Raw genomic sequence first — 17,609 nt, forward strand, 5'->3', positions numbered from 1 at the left:
AGAAGTCCAATGCGCTAGCCATTTCGCCACAGAGCCAGACTTGCACATCACTGAAACTTTGTGAAACATGGTAAATGATTACACTTTCTATATTTTCCATTTAATTAGCTTTATAACAAGTTATACCTTTTGTGTAAAATAAAAACACATTTATGCCATAATCAGTTAGCAAGTATTAGAGTCCATCAGTCAAACTGTTCTACAACTTTTTTTTTTTTACTAGTACTAATATAGCAAATATAAACCGACTTTTAGTACAAAGAATTGAAAAAAAGATTTTAAAGACATACAACTTACAAAGGCTTTAAAAGAATTAGATAGGTTACATACAACTTACAAAGGCGTTAAAAGAATTAGGCTACAATAATGCTATATTTGTATTTTCGAGCCACATTTTTTTAATGACAAGAATTCCAAGGCTTTTACAAACACTAAGAATATATTAAAGCCTTTGTTTTTGGCATTAAACAGACGACTCTGGTGGGACTCGAACCCACAACCTTTGAATGTCTACAATCAACTAGAAGTCCAATGCGCTATCCATTGCGCCACAGAGCCAGACTTGCACAACACTGAAAATTTGTGAAACACGGTAGATGATTACACTTTCTATATTTTCCATTTAATTAGCTTTATAACAAGTTATACCTTTTGTGTAAAATAAAAACACATTTAGGCCATAATCAGTTAGCAAGTATTAGAGTCCATCAGTCAAACTGTTCTCCTACAACTTTTTTTTTTTACTAGTACTAATATAGCAAATATAAACCGACTTTTAGTACAAAGGATTGAAAAAAAAAGATTTTAAAGACATACAACTTACAAAGGCTTTAAAAGAATTAGATAGGTTACATACAACTTACAAAGGCGTTAAAAGAATTAGGCTACAATAATGCTATATTTGTAGTTTCGAGCCACATTTTTTTAATGACAAGAATTCCAAGGCTTTTACAAACACTAAGAATATATTAAAGCCTTTGTTTTTGGCATTAAACAGACGACTCTGGTGGGACTCGAACCCACAACCTTTGAATGTCTACAATCAACTAGAAGTCCAATGCGCTATCCATTGCGCCACAGAGCCAGACTTGCACAAAACTGAAAATTTGTGAAACACGGTAAATGATTACACTTTCTATATTTTCCATTTAATTAGCTTTATAACAAGTTATACCTTTTGTGTAAAATAAAAACACATTTAGGCCATAATCAGTTAGCAAGTATTAGAGTCCATCAGTCAAACTGTTCTCCTACAACTTTTTTTTTTTACTAGTACTAATATAGCAAATATAAACCGACTTTTAGTACAAAGGATTTAAAAAAAAGATTTTAAAGACATACAACTTACAAAGGCTTTAAAAGAATTAGATAGGTTACATACAACTTACAAAGGCGTTAAAAGAATTAGGCTACAATAATGCTATATTTGTAGTTTCGAGCCACATTTTTTTAATGACAAGAATTCCAAGGCTTTTACAAACACTAAGAATATATTAAAGCCTTTGTTTTTGGCATTAAACAGACGACTCTGGTGGGACTCGAACCCACAACCTTTGAATGTCTACAATCAACTAGAAGTCCAATGCGCTATCCATTGCGCCACAGAGCCAGACTTGCACAACACTGAAAATTTGTGAAACACGGTAAATGATTACACTTTCTATATTTTCCATTTAATTAGCTTTATAACAAGTTATACCTTTTGTGTAAAATAAAAACACATTTAGGCCATAATCAGTTAGCAAGTATTAGAGTCCATCAGTCAAACTGTTCCCCTACAACTTTTTTTTTTTACTAGTACTAATATAGCAAATATAAACCGACTTTTAGTACAAAGGATTGAAAAAAAAGATTTTAAAGACATACAACTTACAAAGGCTTTAAAAGAATTAGATAGGTTACCTACAACTTACAAAGGCGTTAAAAGAATTAGGCTACAATAATGCTATATTTGTAGTTTCGAGCCACATTTTTTTAATGACAAGAATTCCAAGGCTTTTACAAACACTAAGAATATATTAAAGCCTTTGTTTTTGGCATTAAACAGACGACTCTGGTGGGACTCGAACCCACAACCTTTGAATGTCTACAATCAACTAGAAGTCCAATGCGCTATCCATTGCGCCACAGAGCCAGACTTGCACAACACTGAAAATTTGTGAAACACGGTAAATGATTACACTTTCTATATTTTCCATTTAATTAGCTTTATAACAAGTTATACCTTTTGTGTAAAATAAAAACACATTTAGGCCATAATCAGTTAGCAAGTATTAGAGTCCATCAGTCAAACTGTTCTCCTACAACTTTTTTTTTTTACTAGTACTAATATAGCAAATATAAACCGACTTTTAGTACAAAGGATTTAAAAAAAAGATTTTAAAGACATACAACTTACAAAGGCTTTAAAAGAATTAGATAGGTTACATACAACTTACAAAGGCGTTAAAAGAATTAGGCTACAATAATGCTATATTTGTATTTTCGAGCCACATTTTTTTAATGACAAGAATTCCAAGGCTTTTACAAACACTAAGAATATATTAAAGCCTTTGTTTTTGGCATTAAACAGACGACTCTGGTGGGACTCGAACCCACAACCTTTGAATGTCTACAATCAACTAGAAGTCCAATGCGCTATCCATTGCGCCACAGAGCCAGACTTGCACAAAACTGAAAATTTGTGAAACACGGTAAATGATTACACTTTCTATATTTTCCATTTAATTAGCTTTATAACAAGTTATACCTTTTGTGTAAAATAAAAACACATTTAGGCCATAATCAGTTAGCAAGTATTAGAGTCCATCAGTCAAACTGTTCTCCTACAACTTTTTTTTTTTACTAGTACTAATATAGCAAATATAAACCGACTTTTAGTACAAAGGATTTAAAAAAAACATTTTAAAGACATACAACTTACAAACGCTTTAAAAGAATTAGATAGGTTACATACAACTTACAAAGGCGTTAAAAGAATTAGGCTACAATAATGCTATATTTGTATTTTCGAGCCACATTTTTTTAATGACAAGAATTCCAAGGCTTTTACAAACACTAAGAATATATTAAAGCCTTTGTTTTTGGCATTAAACAGACGACTCTGGTGGGACTCGAACCCACAACCTTTGAATGTCTACAATCAACTAGAAGTCCAATGCGCTATCCATTGCGCCACAGAGCCAGACTTGCACAAAACTGAAAATTTGTGAAACACGGTAAATGATTACACTTTCTATATTTTCCATTTAATTAGCTTTATAACAAGTTATACCTTTTGTGTAAAATAAAAACACATTTAGGCCATAATCAGTTAGCAAGTATTAGAGTCCATCAGTCAAACTGTTCTCCTACAACTTTTTTTTTTTACTAGTACTAATATAGCAAATATAAACCGACTTTTAGTACAAAGGATTGAAAAAAAACATTTTAAAGACATACAACTTACAAAGGCTTTAAAAGAATTAGATAGGTTACATACAACTTACAAAGGCGTTAAAAGAATTAGGCTACAATAATGCTATATTTGTATTTTCGAGCCACATTTTTTTAATGACAAGAATTCCAAGGCTTTTACAAACACTAAGAATATATTAAAGCCTTTGTTTTTGGCATTAAACAGACGACTCTGGTGGGACTCGAACCCACAACCTTTGAATGTCTACAATCAACTAGAAGTCCAATGCGCTATCCATTGCGCCACAGAGCCAGACTTGCACAACACTGAAAATTTGTGAAACACGGTAAATGATTACACTTTCTATATTTTCCATTTAATTAGCTTTATAACAAGTTATACCTTTTGTGTAAAATAAAAACACATTTAGGCCATAATCAGTTAGCAAGTATTAGAGTCCATCAGTCAAACTGTTCTCCTACAACTTTTTTTTTTTACTAGTACTAATATAGCAAATATAAACCGACTTTTAGTACAAAGGATTGAAAAAAAAGATTTTAAAGACATACAACTTACAAACGCTTTAAAAGAATTAGATAGGTTACATACAACTTACAAAGGCGTTAAAAGAATTAGGCTACAATAATGCTATATTTGTAGTTTCGAGCCACATTTTTTTAATGACAAGAATTCCAAGGCTTTTACAAACACTAAGAATATATTAAAGCCTTTGTTTTTGGCATTAAACAGACGACTCTGGTGGGACTCGAACCCACAACCTTTGAATGTCTACAATCAACTAGAAGTCCAATGCGCTATCCATTGCGCCACAGAGCCAGACTTGCACCATATTAAAAATTTGTGAAACACGGTAGATGATTACACTTTCTATATTTTCCATTTAATTAGCTTTATAACAAGTTATACCTTTTGTGTAAAATAAAAACACATTTAGGCCATAATCAGTTAGCAAGTATTAGAGTCCATCAGTCAAACTGTTCTCCTACAACTTTTCTTTTTTTACTAGTACTAATATAGCAAATATAAACCGACTTTTAGTACAAAGGATTGAAAAAAAAGATTTTAAAGACATACAACTTACAAAGGCTTTAAAAGAATTAGATAGGTTACCTACAACTTACAAAGGCGTTAAAAGAATTAGGCTACAATAATGCTATATTTGTAGTTTCGAGCCACATTTTTTTAATGACAAGAATTCCAAGGCTTTTACAAACACTAAGAATATATTAAAGCCTTTGTTTTTGGCATTAAACAGACGACTCTGGTGGGACTCGAACCCACAACCTTTGAATGTCTACAATCAACTAGAAGTCCAATGCGCTATCCATTGCGCCACAGAGCCAGACTTGCACAACACTGAAAATTTGTGAAACACGGTAAATGATTACACTTTCTATATTTTCCATTTAATTAGCTTTATAACAAGTTATACCTTTTGTGTAAAATAAAAACACATTTAGGCCATAATCAGTTAGCAAGTATTAGAGTCCATCAGTCAAACTGTTCTCCTACAACTTTTCTTTTTTTACTAGTACTAATATAGCAAATATAAACCGACTTTTAGTACAAAGGATTGAAAAAAAAGATTTTAAAGACATACAACTTACAAAGGCTTTAAAAGAATTAGATAGGTTACCTACAACTTACAAAGGCGTTAAAAGAATTAGGCTACAATAATGCTATATTTGTAGTTTCGAGCCACATTTTTTTAATGACAAGAATTCCAAGGCTTTTACAAACACTAAGAATATATTAAAGCCTTTGTTTTTGGCATTAAACAGACGACTCTGGTGGGACTCGAACCCACAACCTTTGAATGTCTACAATCAACTAGAAGTCCAATGCGCTATCCATTGCGCCACAGAGCCAGACTTGCACAACACTGAAAATTTGTGAAACACGGTAGATGATTACACTTTCTATATTTTCCATTTAATTAGCTTTATAACAAGTTATACCTTTTGTGTAAAATAAAAACACATTTAGGCCATAATCAGTTAGCAAGTATTAGAGTCCATCAGTCAAACTGTTCTCCTACAACTTTTTTTTTTTACTAGTACTAATATAGAAAATATAAACCGACTTTTAGTACAAAGGATTGAAAAAAAAGATTTTAAAGACATACAACTTACAAAGGCTTTAAAAGAATTAGATAGGTTACCTACAACTTACAAAGGCGTTAAAAGAATTAGGCTACAATAATGCTATATTTGTAGTTTCGAGCCACATTTTTTTAATGACAAGAATTCCAAGGCTTTTACAAACACTAAGAATATATTAAAGCCTTTGTTTTTGGCATTAAACAGACGACTCTGGTGGGACTCGAACCCACAACCTTTGAATGTCTACAATCAACTAGAAGTCCAATGCGCTATCCATTGCGCCACAGAGCCAGACTTGCACAACACTGAAAATTTGTGAAACACGGTAGATGATTACACTTTCTATATTTTCCATTTAATTAGCTTTATAACAAGTTATACCTTTTGTGTAAAATAAAAACACATTTAGGCCATAATCAGTTAGCAAGTATTAGAGTCCATCAGTCAAACTGTTCTCCTACAACTTTTTTTTTTTACTAGTACTAATATAGCAAATATAAACCGACTTTTAGTACAAAGGATTGAAAAAAAAGATTTTAAAGACATACAACTTACAAAGGCTTTAAAAGAATTAGATAGGTTACCTACAACTTACAAAGGCGTTAAAAGAATTAGGCTACAATAATGCTATATTTGTATTTTCGAGCCACATTTTTTTAATGACAAGAATTCCAAGGCTTTTACAAACACTAAGAATATATTAAAGCCTTTGTTTTTGGCATTAAACAGACGACTCTGGTGGGACTCGAACCCACAACCTTTGAATGTCTACAATCAACTAGAAGTCCAATGCGCTATCCATTGCGCCACAGAGCCAGACTTGCACCATACTAAAAAATTTGTGAAACACGGTAGATGATTACACTTTCTATATTTTCCATTTAATTAGCTTTATAACAAGTTATACCTTTTGTGTAAAATAAAAACACATTTAGGCCATAATCAGTTAGCAAGTATTAGAGTCCATCAGTCAAACTGTTCTCCTACAACTTTTTTTTTTTTACTAGTACTAATATAGCAAATATAAACCGACTTTTAGTACAAAGGATTGAAAAAAAAGATTTTAAAGACATACAACTTACAAACGCTTTAAAAGAATTAGATAGGTTACATACAACTTACAAAGGCGTTAAAAGAATTAGGCTACAATAATGCTATATTTGTATTTTCGAGCCACATTTTTTTAATGACAAGAATTCCAAGGCTTTTACAAACACTAAGAATATATTAAAGCCTTTGTTTTTGGCATTAAACAGACGACTCTGGTGGGACTCGAACCCACAACCTTTGAATGTCTACAATCAACTAGAAGTCCAATGCGCTATCCATTGCGCCACAGAGCCAGACTTGCACCATATTAAAAATTTGTGAAACACGGTAGATGATTACAGTTTCTATATTTTCCATTTAATTAGCTTTATAACAAGTTATACCTTTTGTGTAAAATAAAAACACATTTAGGCCATAATCAGTTAGCAAGTATTAGAGTCCATCAGTCAAACTGTTCTCCTACAACTTTTTTTTTTTACTAGTACTAATATAGCAAATATAAACCGACTTTTAGTACAAAGGATTGAAAAAAAAGATTTTAAAGACATACAACTTACAAAGGCTTTAAAAGAATTAGATAGGTTACATACAACTTACAAAGGCGTTAAAAGAATTAGGCTACAATAATGCTATATTTGTATTTTCGAGCCACATTTTTTTAATGACAAGAATTCCAAGGCTTTTACAAACACTAAGAATATATTAAAGCCTTTGTTTTTGGCATTAAACAGACGACTCTGGTGGGACTCGAACCCACAACCTTTGAATGTCTACAATCAACTAGAAGTCCAATGCGCTATCCATTGCGCCACAGAGCCAGACTTGCACAAAACTGAAAATTTGTGAAACACGGTAAATGATTACACTTTCTATATTTTCCATTTAATTAGCTTTATAACAAGTTATACCTTTTGTGTAAAATAAAAACACATTTAGGCCATAATCAGTTAGCAAGTATTAGAGTCCATCAGTCAAACTGTTCTCCTACAACTTTTTTTTTTTTACTAGTACTAATATAGCAAATATAAACCGACTTTTAGTACAAAGGATTGAAAAAAAAGATTTTAAAGACATACAACTTACAAAGGCTTTAAAAGAATTAGATAGGTTACATACAACTTACAAAGGCGTTAAAAGAATTAGGCTACAATAATGCTATATTTGTATTTTCGAGCCACATTTTTTTAATGACAAGAATTCCAAGGCTTTTACAAACACTAAGAATATATTAAAGCCTTTGTTTTTGGCATTAAACAGACGACTCTGGTGGGACTCGAACCCACAACCTTTGAATGTCTACAATCAACTAGAAGTCCAATGCGCTATCCATTGCGCCACAGAGCCAGACTTGCACCATATTAAAAATTTGTGAAACACGGTAGATGATTACACTTTCTATATTTTCCATTTAATTAGCTTTATAACAAGTTATACCTTTTGTGTAAAATAAAAACACATTTAGGCCATAATCAGTTAGCAAGTATTAGAGTCCATCAGTCAAACTGTTCTCCTACAACTTTTTTTTTTTACTAGTACTAATATAGCAAATATAAACCGACTTTTAGTACAAAGGATTGAAAAAAAAGATTTTAAAGACATACAACTTACAAAGGCTTTAAAAGAATTAGATAGGTTACCTACAACTTACAAAGGCGTTAAAAGAATTAGGCTACAATAATGCTATATTTGTAGTTTCGAGCCACATTTTTTTAATGACAAGAATTCCAAGGCTTTTACAAACACTAAGAATATATTAAAGCCTTTGTTTTTGGCATTAAACAGACGACTCTGGTGGGACTCGAACCCACAACCTTTGAATGTCTACAATCAACTAGAAGTCCAATGCGCTATCCATTGTGCCACAGAGCCAGACTTGCACAAAACTGAAAATTTGTGAAACACGGTAAATGATTACACTTTCTATATTTTCCATTTAATTAGCTTTATAACAAGTTATACCTTTTGTGTAAAATAAAAACACATTTAGGCCATAATCAGTTAGCAAGTATTAGAGTCCATCAGTCAAACTGTTCTCCTACAACTTTTTTTTTTTTACTAGTACTAATATAGAAAATATAAACCGACTTTTAGTACAAAGGATTGAAAAAAAAGATTTTAAAGACATACAACTTACAAAGGCTTTAAAAGAATTAGATAGGTTACCTACAACTTACAAAGGCGTTAAAAGAATTAGGCTACAATAATGCTATATTTGTAGTTTCGAGCCACATTTTTTTAATGACAAGAATTCCAAGGCTTTTACAAACACTAAGAATATATTAAAGCCTTTGTTTTTGGCATTAAACAGACGACTCTGGTGGGACTCGAACCCACAACCTTTGAATGTCTACAATCAACTAGAAGTCCAATGCGCTATCCATTGCGCCACAGAGCCAGACTTGCACCATACTTAAAAATTTGTGAAACACGGTAGATGATTACAGTTTCTATATTTTCCATTTAATTAGCTTTATAACAAGTTATACCTTTTGTGTAAAATAAAAACACATTTAGGCCATAATCAGTTAGCAAGTATTAGAGTCCATCAGTCAAACTGTTCTCCTACAACTTTTCTTTTTTTACTAGTACTAATATAGCAAATATAAACCGACTTTTAGTACAAAGGATTTAAAAAAAACATTTTAAAGACATACAACTTACAAAGGCTTTAAAAGAATTAGATAGGTTACATACAACTTACAAAGGCGTTAAAAGAATTAGGCTACAATAATGCTATATTTGTATTTTCGAGCCACATTTTTTTAATGACAAGAATTCCAAGGCTTTTACAAACACTAAGAATATATTAAAGCCTTTGTTTTTGGCATTAAACAGACGACTCTGGTGGGACTCGAACCCACAACCTTTGAATGTCTACAATCAACTAGAAGTCCAATGCGCTATCCATTGCGCCACAGAGCCAGACTTGCACCAAACTGAAAAATTTGTGAAACACGGTAGATGATTACAGTTTCTATATTTTCCATTTAATTAGCTTTATAACAAGTTATACCTTTTGTGTAAAATAAAAACACATTTAGGCCATAATCAGTTAGCAAGTATTAGAGTCCATCAGTCAAACTGTTCTCCTACAACTTTTTTTTTTTTACTAGTACTAATATAGCAAATATAAACCGACTTTTAGTACAAAGGATTGAAAAAAAACATTTTAAAGACATACAACTTACAAAGGCTTTAAAAGAATTAGATAGGTTACATACAACTTACAAAGGCGTTAAAAGAATTAGGCTACAATAATGCTATATTTGTAGTTTCGAGCCACATTTTTTTAATGACAAGAATTCCAAGGCTTTTACAAACACTAAGAATATATTAAAGCCTTTGTTTTTGGCATTAAACAGACGACTCTGGTGGGACTCGAACCCACAACCTTTGAATGTCTACAATCAACTAGAAGTCCAATGCGCTATCCATTGCGCCACAGAGCCAGACTTGCACCATATTGAAAATTTGTGAAACACGGTAGATGATTACACTTTCTATATTTTCCATTTAATTAGCTTTATAACAAGTTATACCTTTTGTGTAAAATAAAAACACATTTAGGCCATAATCAGTTAGCAAGTATTAGAGTCCATCAGTCAAACTGTTCTCCTACAACTTTTTTTTTTTTACTAGTACTAATATAGCAAATATAAACCGACTTTTAGTACAAAGGATTTAAAAAAAAACATTTTAAAGACATACAACTTACAAACGCTTTAAAAGAATTAGATAGGTTACATACAACTTACAAAGGCGTTTAAAGAATTAGGCTACAATAATGCTATATTTGTATTTTCGAGCCACATTTTTTTAATGACAAGAATTCCAAGGCTTTTACAAACACTAAGAATATATTAAAGCCTTTGTTTTTGGCATTAAACAGACGACTCTGGTGGGACTCGAACCCACAACCTTTGAATGTCTACAATCAACTAGAAGTCCAATGCGCTATCCATTGCGCCACAGAGCCAGACTTGCACCATATTAAAAATTTGTGAAACACGGTAGATGATTACAGTTTCTATATTTTCCATTTAATTAGCTTTATAACAAGTTATACCTTTTGTGTAAAATAAAAACACATTTAGGCCATAATCAGTTAGCAAGTATTAGAGTCCATCAGTCAAACTGTTCTCCTACAACTTTTTTTTTTTTACTAGTACTAATATAGAAAATATAAACCGACTTTTAGTACAAAGGATTGAAAAAAAAGATTTTAAAGACATACAACTTACAAAGGCTTTAAAAGAATTAGATAGGTTACATACAACTTACAAAGGCGTTAAAAGAATTAGGCTACAATAATGCTATATTTGTATTTTCGAGCCACATTTTTTTAATGACAAGAATTCCAAGGCTTTTACAAACACTAAGAATATATTAAAGCCTTTGTTTTTGGCATTAAACAGACGACTCTGGTGGGACTCGAACCCACAACCTTTGAATGTCTACAATCAACTAGAAGTCCAATGCGCTATCCATTGCGCCACAGAGCCAGACTTGCACAACACTGAAAATTTGTGAAACACGGTAAATGATTACACTTTCTATATTTTCCATTTAATTAGCTTTATAACAAGTTATACCTTTTGTGTAAAATAAAAACACATTTAGGCCATAATCAGTTAGCAAGTATTAGAGTCCATCAGTCAAACTGTTCTCCTACAACTTTTTTTTTTTTACTAGTACTAATATAGCAAATATAAACCGACTTTTAGTACAAAGGATTGAAAAAAAAGATTTTAAAGACATACAACTTACAAAGGCTTTAAAAGAATTAGATAGGTTACCTACAACTTACAAAGGCGTTAAAAGAATTAGGCTACAATAATGCTATATTTGTAGTTTCGAGCCACATTTTTTTAATGACAAGAATTCCAAGGCTTTTACAAACACTAAGAATATATTAAAGCCTTTGTTTTTGGCATTAAACAGACGACTCTGGTGGGACTCGAACCCACAACCTTTGAATGTCTACAATCAACTAGAAGTCCAATGTGCTATCCATTGCGCCACAGAGCCAGACTTGCACGTCATTGAAAATTTGTGAAACACGGTAGATGATTACAGTTTCTATATTTTCCATTTAATTAGCTTTATAACAAGTTATACCTTTTGTGTAAAATAAAAACACATTTAGGCCATAATCAGTTAGCAAGTATTAGAGTCCATCAGTCAAACTGTTCTCCTACAACTTTTTTTTTTTACTAGTACTAATATAGAAAATATAAACCGACTTTTAGTACAAAGGATTGAAAAAAAAGATTTTAAAGACATACAACTTACAAACGCTTTAAAAGAATTAGATAGGTTACATACAACTTACAAAGGCGTTAAAAGAATTAGGCTACAATAATGCTATATTTGTATTTTCGAGCCACATTTTTTTAATGACAAGAATTCCAAGGCTTTTACAAACACTAAGAATATATTAAAGCCTTTGTTTTTGGCATTAAACAGACGACTCTGGTGGGACTCGAACCCACAACCTTTGAACGTCTACAATCAACTAGAAGTCCAATGCGCTATCCATTGCGCCACAGAGCCAGACTTGCACCCCTTAAAAATTTGTGAAACACGGTAGATGATTACACTTTCTATATTTTCCATTTAATTAGCTTTATAACAAGTTATACCTTTTGTGTAAAATAAAAACACATTTAGGCCATAATCAGTTAGCAAGTATTAGAGTCCATCAGTCAAACTGTTCTCCTACAACTTTTCTTTTTTTACTAGTACTAATATAGCAAATATAAACCGACTTTTAGTACAAAGGATTTAAAAAAAACATTTTAAAGACATACAACTTACAAAGGCTTTAAAAGAATTAGATAGGTTACATACAACTTACAAAGGCGTTAAAAGAATTAGGCTACAATAATGCTATATTTGTATTTTCGAGCCACATTTTTTTAATGACAAGAATTCCAAGGCTTTTACAAACACTAAGAATATATTAAAGCCTTTGTTTTTGGCATTAAACAGACGACTCTGGTGGGACTCGAACCCACAACCTTTGAATGTCTACAATCAACTAGAAGTCCAATGCGCTATCCATTGCGCCACAGAGCCAGACTTGCACAAAACTGAAAATTTGTGAAACACGGTAAATGATTACACTTTCTATATTTTCCATTTAATTAGCTTTATAACAAGTTATACCTTTTGTGTAAAATAAAAACACATTTAGGCCATAATCAGTTAGCAAGTATTAGAGTCCATCAGTCAAACTGTTCTCCTACAACTTTTTTTTTTTTACTAGTACTAATATAGCAAATATAAACCGACTTTTAGTACAAAGGATTAAAAAAAACATTTTAAAGACATACAACTTACAAACGCTTTAAAAGAATTAGATAGGTTACATACAACTTACAAAGGCGTTAAAAGAATTAGGCTACAATAATGCTATATTTGTATTTTCGAGCCACATTTTTTTAATGACAAGAATTCCAAGGCTTTTACAAACACTAAGAATATATTAAAGCCTTTGTTTTTGGCATTAAACAGACGACTCTGGTGGGACTCGAACCCACAACCTTTGAACGTCTACAATCAACTAGAAGTCCAATGCGCTATCCATTGCGCCACAGAGCCAGACTTGCACCATATTAAAAATTTGTGAAACACGGTAGATGATTACAGTTTCTATATTTTCCATTTAATTAGCTTTATAACAAGTTATACCTTTTGTGTAAAATAAAAACACATTTAGGCCATAATCAGTTAGCAAGTATTAGAGTCCATCAGTCAAACTGTTCTCCTACAACTTTTTTTTTTTTACTAGTACTAATATAGCAAATATAAACCGACTTTTAGTACAAAGGATTGAAAAAAAAGATTTTAAAGACATACAACTTACAAAGGCTTTAAAAGAATTAGATAGGTTACCTACAACTTACAAAGGCGTTAAAAGAATTAGGCTACAATAATGCTATATTTGTAGTTTCGAGCCACATTTTTTTAATGACAAGAATTCCAAGGCTTTTACAAACACTAAGAATATATTAAAGCCTTTGTTTTTGGCATTAAACAGACGACTCTGGTGGGACTCGAACCCACAACCTTTGAATGTCTACAATCAACTAGAAGTCCAATGCGCTATCCATTGCGCCACAGAGCCAGACTTGCACCATATTAAAAATTTGTGAAACACGGTAGATGATTACAGTTTCTATATTTTCCATTTAATTAGCTTTATAACAAGTTATACCTTTTGTGTAAAATAAAAACACATTTAGGCCATAATCAGTTAGCAAGTATTAGAGTCCATCAGTCAAACTGTTCTCCTACAACTTTTTTTTTTTTACTAGTACTAATATAGAAAATATAAACCGACTTTTAGTACAAAGGATTGAAAAAAAAGATTTTAAAGACATACAACTTACAAAGGCTTTAAAAGAATTAGATAGGTTACCTACAACTTACAAAGGCGTTAAAAGAATTAGGCTACAATAATGCTATATTTGTAGTTTCGAGCCACATTTTTTTAATGACAAGAATTCCAAGGCTTTTACAAACACTAAGAATATATTAAAGCCTTTGTTTTTGGCATTAAACAGACGACTCTGGTGGGACTCGAACCCACAACCTTTGAATGTCTACAATCAACTAGAAGTCCAATGCGCTATCCATTGCGCCACAGAGCCAGACTTGCACCACACTGAAAATTTGTGAAACACGGTAGATGATTACACTTTCTATATTTTCCATTTAATTAGCTTTATAACAAGTTATACCTTTTGTGTAAAATAAAAACACATTTAGGCCATAATCAGTTAGCAAGTATTAGAGTCCATCAGTCAAACTGTTCCCCTACAACTTTTTTTTTTTACTAGTACTAATATAGAAAATATAAACCGACTTTTAGTACAAAGGATTGAAAAAAAAGATTTTAAAGACATACAACTTACAAAGGCTTTAAAAGAATTAGATAGGTTACCTACAACTTACAAAGGCGTTAAAAGAATTAGGCTACAATAATGCTATATTTGTAGTTTCGAGCCACATTTTTTTAATGACAAGAATTCCAAGGCTTTTACAAACACTAAGAATATATTAAAGCCTTTGTTTTTGGCATTAAACAGACGACTCTGGTGGGACTCGAACCCACAACCTTTGAACGTCTACAATCAACTAGAAGTCCAATGCGCTATCCATTGCGCCACAGAGCCAGACTTGCACCATATTAAAAAAATTTTGAAACACGGTAGATGATTACAGTTTCTATATTTTCCATTTAATTAGCTTTATAACAAGTTATACCTTTTGTGTAAAATAAAAACACATTTAGGCCATAATCAGTTAGCAAGTATTAGAGTCCATCAGTCAAACTGTTCTCCTACAACTTTTTTTTTTTTACTAGTACTAATATAGCAAATATAAACCGACTTTTAGTACAAAGGATTGAAAAAAAAGATTTTAAAGACATACAACTTACAAAGGCTTTAAAAGAATTAGATAGGTTACATACAACTTACAAAGGCGTTAAAAGAATTAGGCTACAATAATGCTATATTTGTAGTTTCGAGCCACATTTTTTTAATGACAAGAATTCCAAGGCTTTTACAAACACTAAGAATATATTAAAGCCTTTGTTTTTGGCATTAAACAGACGACTCTGGTGGGACTCGAACCCACAACCTTTGAATGTCTACAATCAACTAGAAGTCCAATGCGCTATCCATTGCGCCACAGAGCCAGACTTGCACCATATTAAAAATTTGTGAAACACGGTAGATGATTACAGTTTCTATATTTTCCATTTAATTAGCTTTATAACAAGTTATACCTTTTGTGTAAAATAAAAACACATTTAGGCCATAATCAGTTAGCAAGTATTAGAGTCCATCAGTCAAACTGTTCTCCTACAACTTTTTTTTTTTTACTAGTACTAATATAGCAAATATAAACCGACTTTTAGTACAAAGGATTGAAAAAAAAGATTTTAAAGACATACAACTTACAAACGCTTTAAAAGAATTAGATAGGTTACATACAACTTACAAAGGCGTTAAAAGAATTAGGCTACAATAATGCTATATTTGTATTTTCGAGCCACATTTTTTTAATGACAAGAATTCCAAGGCTTTTACAAACACTAAGAATATATTAAAGCCTTTGTTTTTGGCATTAAACAGACGACTCTGGTGGGACTCGAACCCACAACCTTTGAATGTCTACAATCAACTAGAAGTCCAATGCGCTATCCATTGCGCCACAGAGCCAGACTTGCACCATATTAAAAATTTGTGAAACACGGTAGATGATTACACTTTCTATATTTTCCATTTAATTAGCTTTATAACAAGTTATACCTTTTGTGTAAAATAAAAACACATTTAGGCCATAATCAGTTAGCAAGTATTAGAGTCCATCAGTCAAACTGTTCTCCTACAACTTTTTTTTTTTTACTAGTACTAATATAGCAAATATAAACCGACTTTTAGTACAAAGGATTTAAAAAAAAGATTTTAAAGACATACAACTTACAAACGCTTTAAAAGAATTAGATAGGTTACATACAACTTACAAAGGCGTTAAAAGAATTAGGCTACAATAATGCTATATTTGTATTTTCGAGCCACATTTTTTTAATGACAAGAATTCCAAGGCTTTTACAAACACTAAGAATATATTAAAGCCTTTGTTTTTGGCATTAAACAGACGACTCTGGTGGGACTCGAACCCACAACCTTTGAATGTCTACAATCAACTAGAAGTCCAATGCGCTATCCATTGCGCCACAGAGCCAGACTTGCACAATACTGAAAATTTGTGAAACACGGTAGATGATTACACTTTCTATATTTTCCATTTAATTAGCTTTATAACAAGTTATACCTTTTGTGTAAAATAAAAACACATTTAGGCCATAATCAGTTAGCAAGTATTAGAGTCCATCAGTCAAACTGTTCTCCTACAACTTTTTTTTTTTACTAGTACTAATATAGCAAATATAAACCGACTTTTAGTACAAAGGATTGAAAAAAAAGATTTTAAAGACATACAACTTACAAACGCTTTAAAAGAATTAGATAGGTTACATACAACTTACAAAGGCGTTAAAAGAATTAGGCTACAATAATGCTATATTTGTAGTTTCGAGCCACATTTTTTTAATGACAAGAATTCCAAGGCTTTTACAAACACTAAGAATATATTAAAGCCTTTGTTTTTGGCATTAAACAGACGACTCTGGTGGGACTCGAATCCACAACCTTTGAATGTCTACAATCAACTAGAAGTCCAATGCGCTATCCATTGCGCCACAGAGCCAGACTTGCACAACACTGAAAATTTGTGAAACACGGTAAATGATTACACTTTCTATATTTTCCATTTAATTAGCTTTATAACAAGTTATACCTTTTGTGTAAAATAAAAACACATTTAGGCCATAATCAGTTAGCAAGTATTAGAGTCCATCAGTCAAACTGTTCTCCTACAACTTTTTTTTTTTTACTAGTACTAATATAGAAAATATAAACCGACTTTTAGTACAAAGGATTGAAAAAAAAGATTTTAAAGACATACAACTTACAAACGCTTTAAAAGAATTAGATAGGTTACATACAACTTACAAAGGCGTTAAAAGAATTAGGCTACAATAATGCTATATTTGTAGTTTCGAGCCACATTTTTTTAATGACAAGAATTCCAAGGCTTTTACAAACACTAAGAATATATTAAAGCCTTTGTTTTTGGCATTAAACAGACGACTCTGGTGGGACTCGAACCCACAACCTTTGAATGTCTACAATCAACTAGAAGTCCAATGCGCTATCCATTGCGCCACAGAGCCAGACTTGCACCAAACTGAAAAATTTGTGAAACACGGTAAATGATTACACTTTCTATATTTTCCATTTAATTAGCTTTATAACAAGTTATACCTTTTGTGTAAAATAAAAACACATTTAGGCCATAATCAGTTAGCAAGTATTAGAGTCCATCAGTCAAACTGTTCTCCTACAACTTTTTTTTTTTTACTAGTACTAATATAGCAAATATAAACCGACTTTTAGTACAAA

The 17,609-nt window shown here is 31.8% G+C and overlaps 33 non-coding genes across 33 annotated transcripts; all 33 read right to left on the bottom strand.

Annotated features, from left to right (window-relative positions):
* Window positions 1-472: 472 nt before the first annotated feature.
* On the bottom strand, window positions 473-558 carry TRNAR-UCU (transfer RNA arginine (anticodon UCU)). The gene is given in 2 exon segments: window positions 473-508; window positions 522-558. It is a non-coding gene; the product is annotated as a tRNA-Arg (tRNA).
* A 440-nt stretch (window positions 559-998) lies between these two features.
* On the bottom strand, window positions 999-1,084 carry TRNAR-UCU (transfer RNA arginine (anticodon UCU)). Its single transcript is given in 2 exon segments — window positions 999-1,034; window positions 1,048-1,084. It is a non-coding gene; the product is annotated as a tRNA-Arg (tRNA).
* A 439-nt stretch (window positions 1,085-1,523) lies between these two features.
* TRNAR-UCU (transfer RNA arginine (anticodon UCU)) lies at window positions 1,524-1,609 on the bottom strand. The gene is given in 2 exon segments: window positions 1,524-1,559; window positions 1,573-1,609. It is a non-coding gene; the product is annotated as a tRNA-Arg (tRNA).
* A 439-nt stretch (window positions 1,610-2,048) lies between these two features.
* TRNAR-UCU (transfer RNA arginine (anticodon UCU)) lies at window positions 2,049-2,134 on the bottom strand. Its single transcript is given in 2 exon segments — window positions 2,049-2,084; window positions 2,098-2,134. It is a non-coding gene; the product is annotated as a tRNA-Arg (tRNA).
* Window positions 2,135-2,573: 439 nt separating this feature from the next.
* TRNAR-UCU (transfer RNA arginine (anticodon UCU)) lies at window positions 2,574-2,659 on the bottom strand. The gene is given in 2 exon segments: window positions 2,574-2,609; window positions 2,623-2,659. It is a non-coding gene; the product is annotated as a tRNA-Arg (tRNA).
* Window positions 2,660-3,098: 439 nt separating this feature from the next.
* On the bottom strand, window positions 3,099-3,184 carry TRNAR-UCU (transfer RNA arginine (anticodon UCU)). Its single transcript is given in 2 exon segments — window positions 3,099-3,134; window positions 3,148-3,184. It is a non-coding gene; the product is annotated as a tRNA-Arg (tRNA).
* Window positions 3,185-3,623: 439 nt separating this feature from the next.
* On the bottom strand, window positions 3,624-3,709 carry TRNAR-UCU (transfer RNA arginine (anticodon UCU)). Its single transcript is given in 2 exon segments — window positions 3,624-3,659; window positions 3,673-3,709. It is a non-coding gene; the product is annotated as a tRNA-Arg (tRNA).
* Window positions 3,710-4,148: 439 nt separating this feature from the next.
* Window positions 4,149-4,234, bottom strand: TRNAR-UCU (transfer RNA arginine (anticodon UCU)). The gene is given in 2 exon segments: window positions 4,149-4,184; window positions 4,198-4,234. It is a non-coding gene; the product is annotated as a tRNA-Arg (tRNA).
* A 440-nt stretch (window positions 4,235-4,674) lies between these two features.
* On the bottom strand, window positions 4,675-4,760 carry TRNAR-UCU (transfer RNA arginine (anticodon UCU)). Its single transcript is given in 2 exon segments — window positions 4,675-4,710; window positions 4,724-4,760. It is a non-coding gene; the product is annotated as a tRNA-Arg (tRNA).
* A 440-nt stretch (window positions 4,761-5,200) lies between these two features.
* On the bottom strand, window positions 5,201-5,286 carry TRNAR-UCU (transfer RNA arginine (anticodon UCU)). The gene is given in 2 exon segments: window positions 5,201-5,236; window positions 5,250-5,286. It is a non-coding gene; the product is annotated as a tRNA-Arg (tRNA).
* A 439-nt stretch (window positions 5,287-5,725) lies between these two features.
* On the bottom strand, window positions 5,726-5,811 carry TRNAR-UCU (transfer RNA arginine (anticodon UCU)). The gene is given in 2 exon segments: window positions 5,726-5,761; window positions 5,775-5,811. It is a non-coding gene; the product is annotated as a tRNA-Arg (tRNA).
* A 439-nt stretch (window positions 5,812-6,250) lies between these two features.
* Window positions 6,251-6,336, bottom strand: TRNAR-UCU (transfer RNA arginine (anticodon UCU)). The gene is given in 2 exon segments: window positions 6,251-6,286; window positions 6,300-6,336. It is a non-coding gene; the product is annotated as a tRNA-Arg (tRNA).
* A 441-nt stretch (window positions 6,337-6,777) lies between these two features.
* Window positions 6,778-6,863, bottom strand: TRNAR-UCU (transfer RNA arginine (anticodon UCU)). The gene is given in 2 exon segments: window positions 6,778-6,813; window positions 6,827-6,863. It is a non-coding gene; the product is annotated as a tRNA-Arg (tRNA).
* A 439-nt stretch (window positions 6,864-7,302) lies between these two features.
* Window positions 7,303-7,388, bottom strand: TRNAR-UCU (transfer RNA arginine (anticodon UCU)). Its single transcript is given in 2 exon segments — window positions 7,303-7,338; window positions 7,352-7,388. It is a non-coding gene; the product is annotated as a tRNA-Arg (tRNA).
* Window positions 7,389-7,828: 440 nt separating this feature from the next.
* Window positions 7,829-7,914, bottom strand: TRNAR-UCU (transfer RNA arginine (anticodon UCU)). Its single transcript is given in 2 exon segments — window positions 7,829-7,864; window positions 7,878-7,914. It is a non-coding gene; the product is annotated as a tRNA-Arg (tRNA).
* A 439-nt stretch (window positions 7,915-8,353) lies between these two features.
* On the bottom strand, window positions 8,354-8,439 carry TRNAR-UCU (transfer RNA arginine (anticodon UCU)). Its single transcript is given in 2 exon segments — window positions 8,354-8,389; window positions 8,403-8,439. It is a non-coding gene; the product is annotated as a tRNA-Arg (tRNA).
* Window positions 8,440-8,879: 440 nt separating this feature from the next.
* TRNAR-UCU (transfer RNA arginine (anticodon UCU)) lies at window positions 8,880-8,965 on the bottom strand. The gene is given in 2 exon segments: window positions 8,880-8,915; window positions 8,929-8,965. It is a non-coding gene; the product is annotated as a tRNA-Arg (tRNA).
* A 441-nt stretch (window positions 8,966-9,406) lies between these two features.
* TRNAR-UCU (transfer RNA arginine (anticodon UCU)) lies at window positions 9,407-9,492 on the bottom strand. The gene is given in 2 exon segments: window positions 9,407-9,442; window positions 9,456-9,492. It is a non-coding gene; the product is annotated as a tRNA-Arg (tRNA).
* Window positions 9,493-9,933: 441 nt separating this feature from the next.
* On the bottom strand, window positions 9,934-10,019 carry TRNAR-UCU (transfer RNA arginine (anticodon UCU)). Its single transcript is given in 2 exon segments — window positions 9,934-9,969; window positions 9,983-10,019. It is a non-coding gene; the product is annotated as a tRNA-Arg (tRNA).
* A 441-nt stretch (window positions 10,020-10,460) lies between these two features.
* TRNAR-UCU (transfer RNA arginine (anticodon UCU)) lies at window positions 10,461-10,546 on the bottom strand. The gene is given in 2 exon segments: window positions 10,461-10,496; window positions 10,510-10,546. It is a non-coding gene; the product is annotated as a tRNA-Arg (tRNA).
* Window positions 10,547-10,986: 440 nt separating this feature from the next.
* Window positions 10,987-11,072, bottom strand: TRNAR-UCU (transfer RNA arginine (anticodon UCU)). The gene is given in 2 exon segments: window positions 10,987-11,022; window positions 11,036-11,072. It is a non-coding gene; the product is annotated as a tRNA-Arg (tRNA).
* Window positions 11,073-11,512: 440 nt separating this feature from the next.
* TRNAR-UCU (transfer RNA arginine (anticodon UCU)) lies at window positions 11,513-11,598 on the bottom strand. The gene is given in 2 exon segments: window positions 11,513-11,548; window positions 11,562-11,598. It is a non-coding gene; the product is annotated as a tRNA-Arg (tRNA).
* Window positions 11,599-12,037: 439 nt separating this feature from the next.
* Window positions 12,038-12,123, bottom strand: TRNAR-UCU (transfer RNA arginine (anticodon UCU)). Its single transcript is given in 2 exon segments — window positions 12,038-12,073; window positions 12,087-12,123. It is a non-coding gene; the product is annotated as a tRNA-Arg (tRNA).
* Window positions 12,124-12,562: 439 nt separating this feature from the next.
* On the bottom strand, window positions 12,563-12,648 carry TRNAR-UCU (transfer RNA arginine (anticodon UCU)). Its single transcript is given in 2 exon segments — window positions 12,563-12,598; window positions 12,612-12,648. It is a non-coding gene; the product is annotated as a tRNA-Arg (tRNA).
* A 439-nt stretch (window positions 12,649-13,087) lies between these two features.
* On the bottom strand, window positions 13,088-13,173 carry TRNAR-UCU (transfer RNA arginine (anticodon UCU)). Its single transcript is given in 2 exon segments — window positions 13,088-13,123; window positions 13,137-13,173. It is a non-coding gene; the product is annotated as a tRNA-Arg (tRNA).
* Window positions 13,174-13,613: 440 nt separating this feature from the next.
* Window positions 13,614-13,699, bottom strand: TRNAR-UCU (transfer RNA arginine (anticodon UCU)). The gene is given in 2 exon segments: window positions 13,614-13,649; window positions 13,663-13,699. It is a non-coding gene; the product is annotated as a tRNA-Arg (tRNA).
* A 440-nt stretch (window positions 13,700-14,139) lies between these two features.
* Window positions 14,140-14,225, bottom strand: TRNAR-UCU (transfer RNA arginine (anticodon UCU)). The gene is given in 2 exon segments: window positions 14,140-14,175; window positions 14,189-14,225. It is a non-coding gene; the product is annotated as a tRNA-Arg (tRNA).
* A 439-nt stretch (window positions 14,226-14,664) lies between these two features.
* Window positions 14,665-14,750, bottom strand: TRNAR-UCU (transfer RNA arginine (anticodon UCU)). The gene is given in 2 exon segments: window positions 14,665-14,700; window positions 14,714-14,750. It is a non-coding gene; the product is annotated as a tRNA-Arg (tRNA).
* Window positions 14,751-15,191: 441 nt separating this feature from the next.
* Window positions 15,192-15,277, bottom strand: TRNAR-UCU (transfer RNA arginine (anticodon UCU)). The gene is given in 2 exon segments: window positions 15,192-15,227; window positions 15,241-15,277. It is a non-coding gene; the product is annotated as a tRNA-Arg (tRNA).
* A 440-nt stretch (window positions 15,278-15,717) lies between these two features.
* On the bottom strand, window positions 15,718-15,803 carry TRNAR-UCU (transfer RNA arginine (anticodon UCU)). Its single transcript is given in 2 exon segments — window positions 15,718-15,753; window positions 15,767-15,803. It is a non-coding gene; the product is annotated as a tRNA-Arg (tRNA).
* A 440-nt stretch (window positions 15,804-16,243) lies between these two features.
* On the bottom strand, window positions 16,244-16,329 carry TRNAR-UCU (transfer RNA arginine (anticodon UCU)). The gene is given in 2 exon segments: window positions 16,244-16,279; window positions 16,293-16,329. It is a non-coding gene; the product is annotated as a tRNA-Arg (tRNA).
* A 439-nt stretch (window positions 16,330-16,768) lies between these two features.
* TRNAR-UCU (transfer RNA arginine (anticodon UCU)) lies at window positions 16,769-16,854 on the bottom strand. The gene is given in 2 exon segments: window positions 16,769-16,804; window positions 16,818-16,854. It is a non-coding gene; the product is annotated as a tRNA-Arg (tRNA).
* Window positions 16,855-17,294: 440 nt separating this feature from the next.
* TRNAR-UCU (transfer RNA arginine (anticodon UCU)) lies at window positions 17,295-17,380 on the bottom strand. The gene is given in 2 exon segments: window positions 17,295-17,330; window positions 17,344-17,380. It is a non-coding gene; the product is annotated as a tRNA-Arg (tRNA).
* Window positions 17,381-17,609: the final 229 nt, after the last annotated feature.

The sequence above is a fragment of the Bombina bombina genome, chromosome 4, assembly GCF_027579735.1.
Source record: "Bombina bombina isolate aBomBom1 chromosome 4, aBomBom1.pri, whole genome shotgun sequence".
NCBI lineage: Eukaryota > Metazoa > Chordata > Amphibia > Anura > Bombinatoridae > Bombina > Bombina bombina.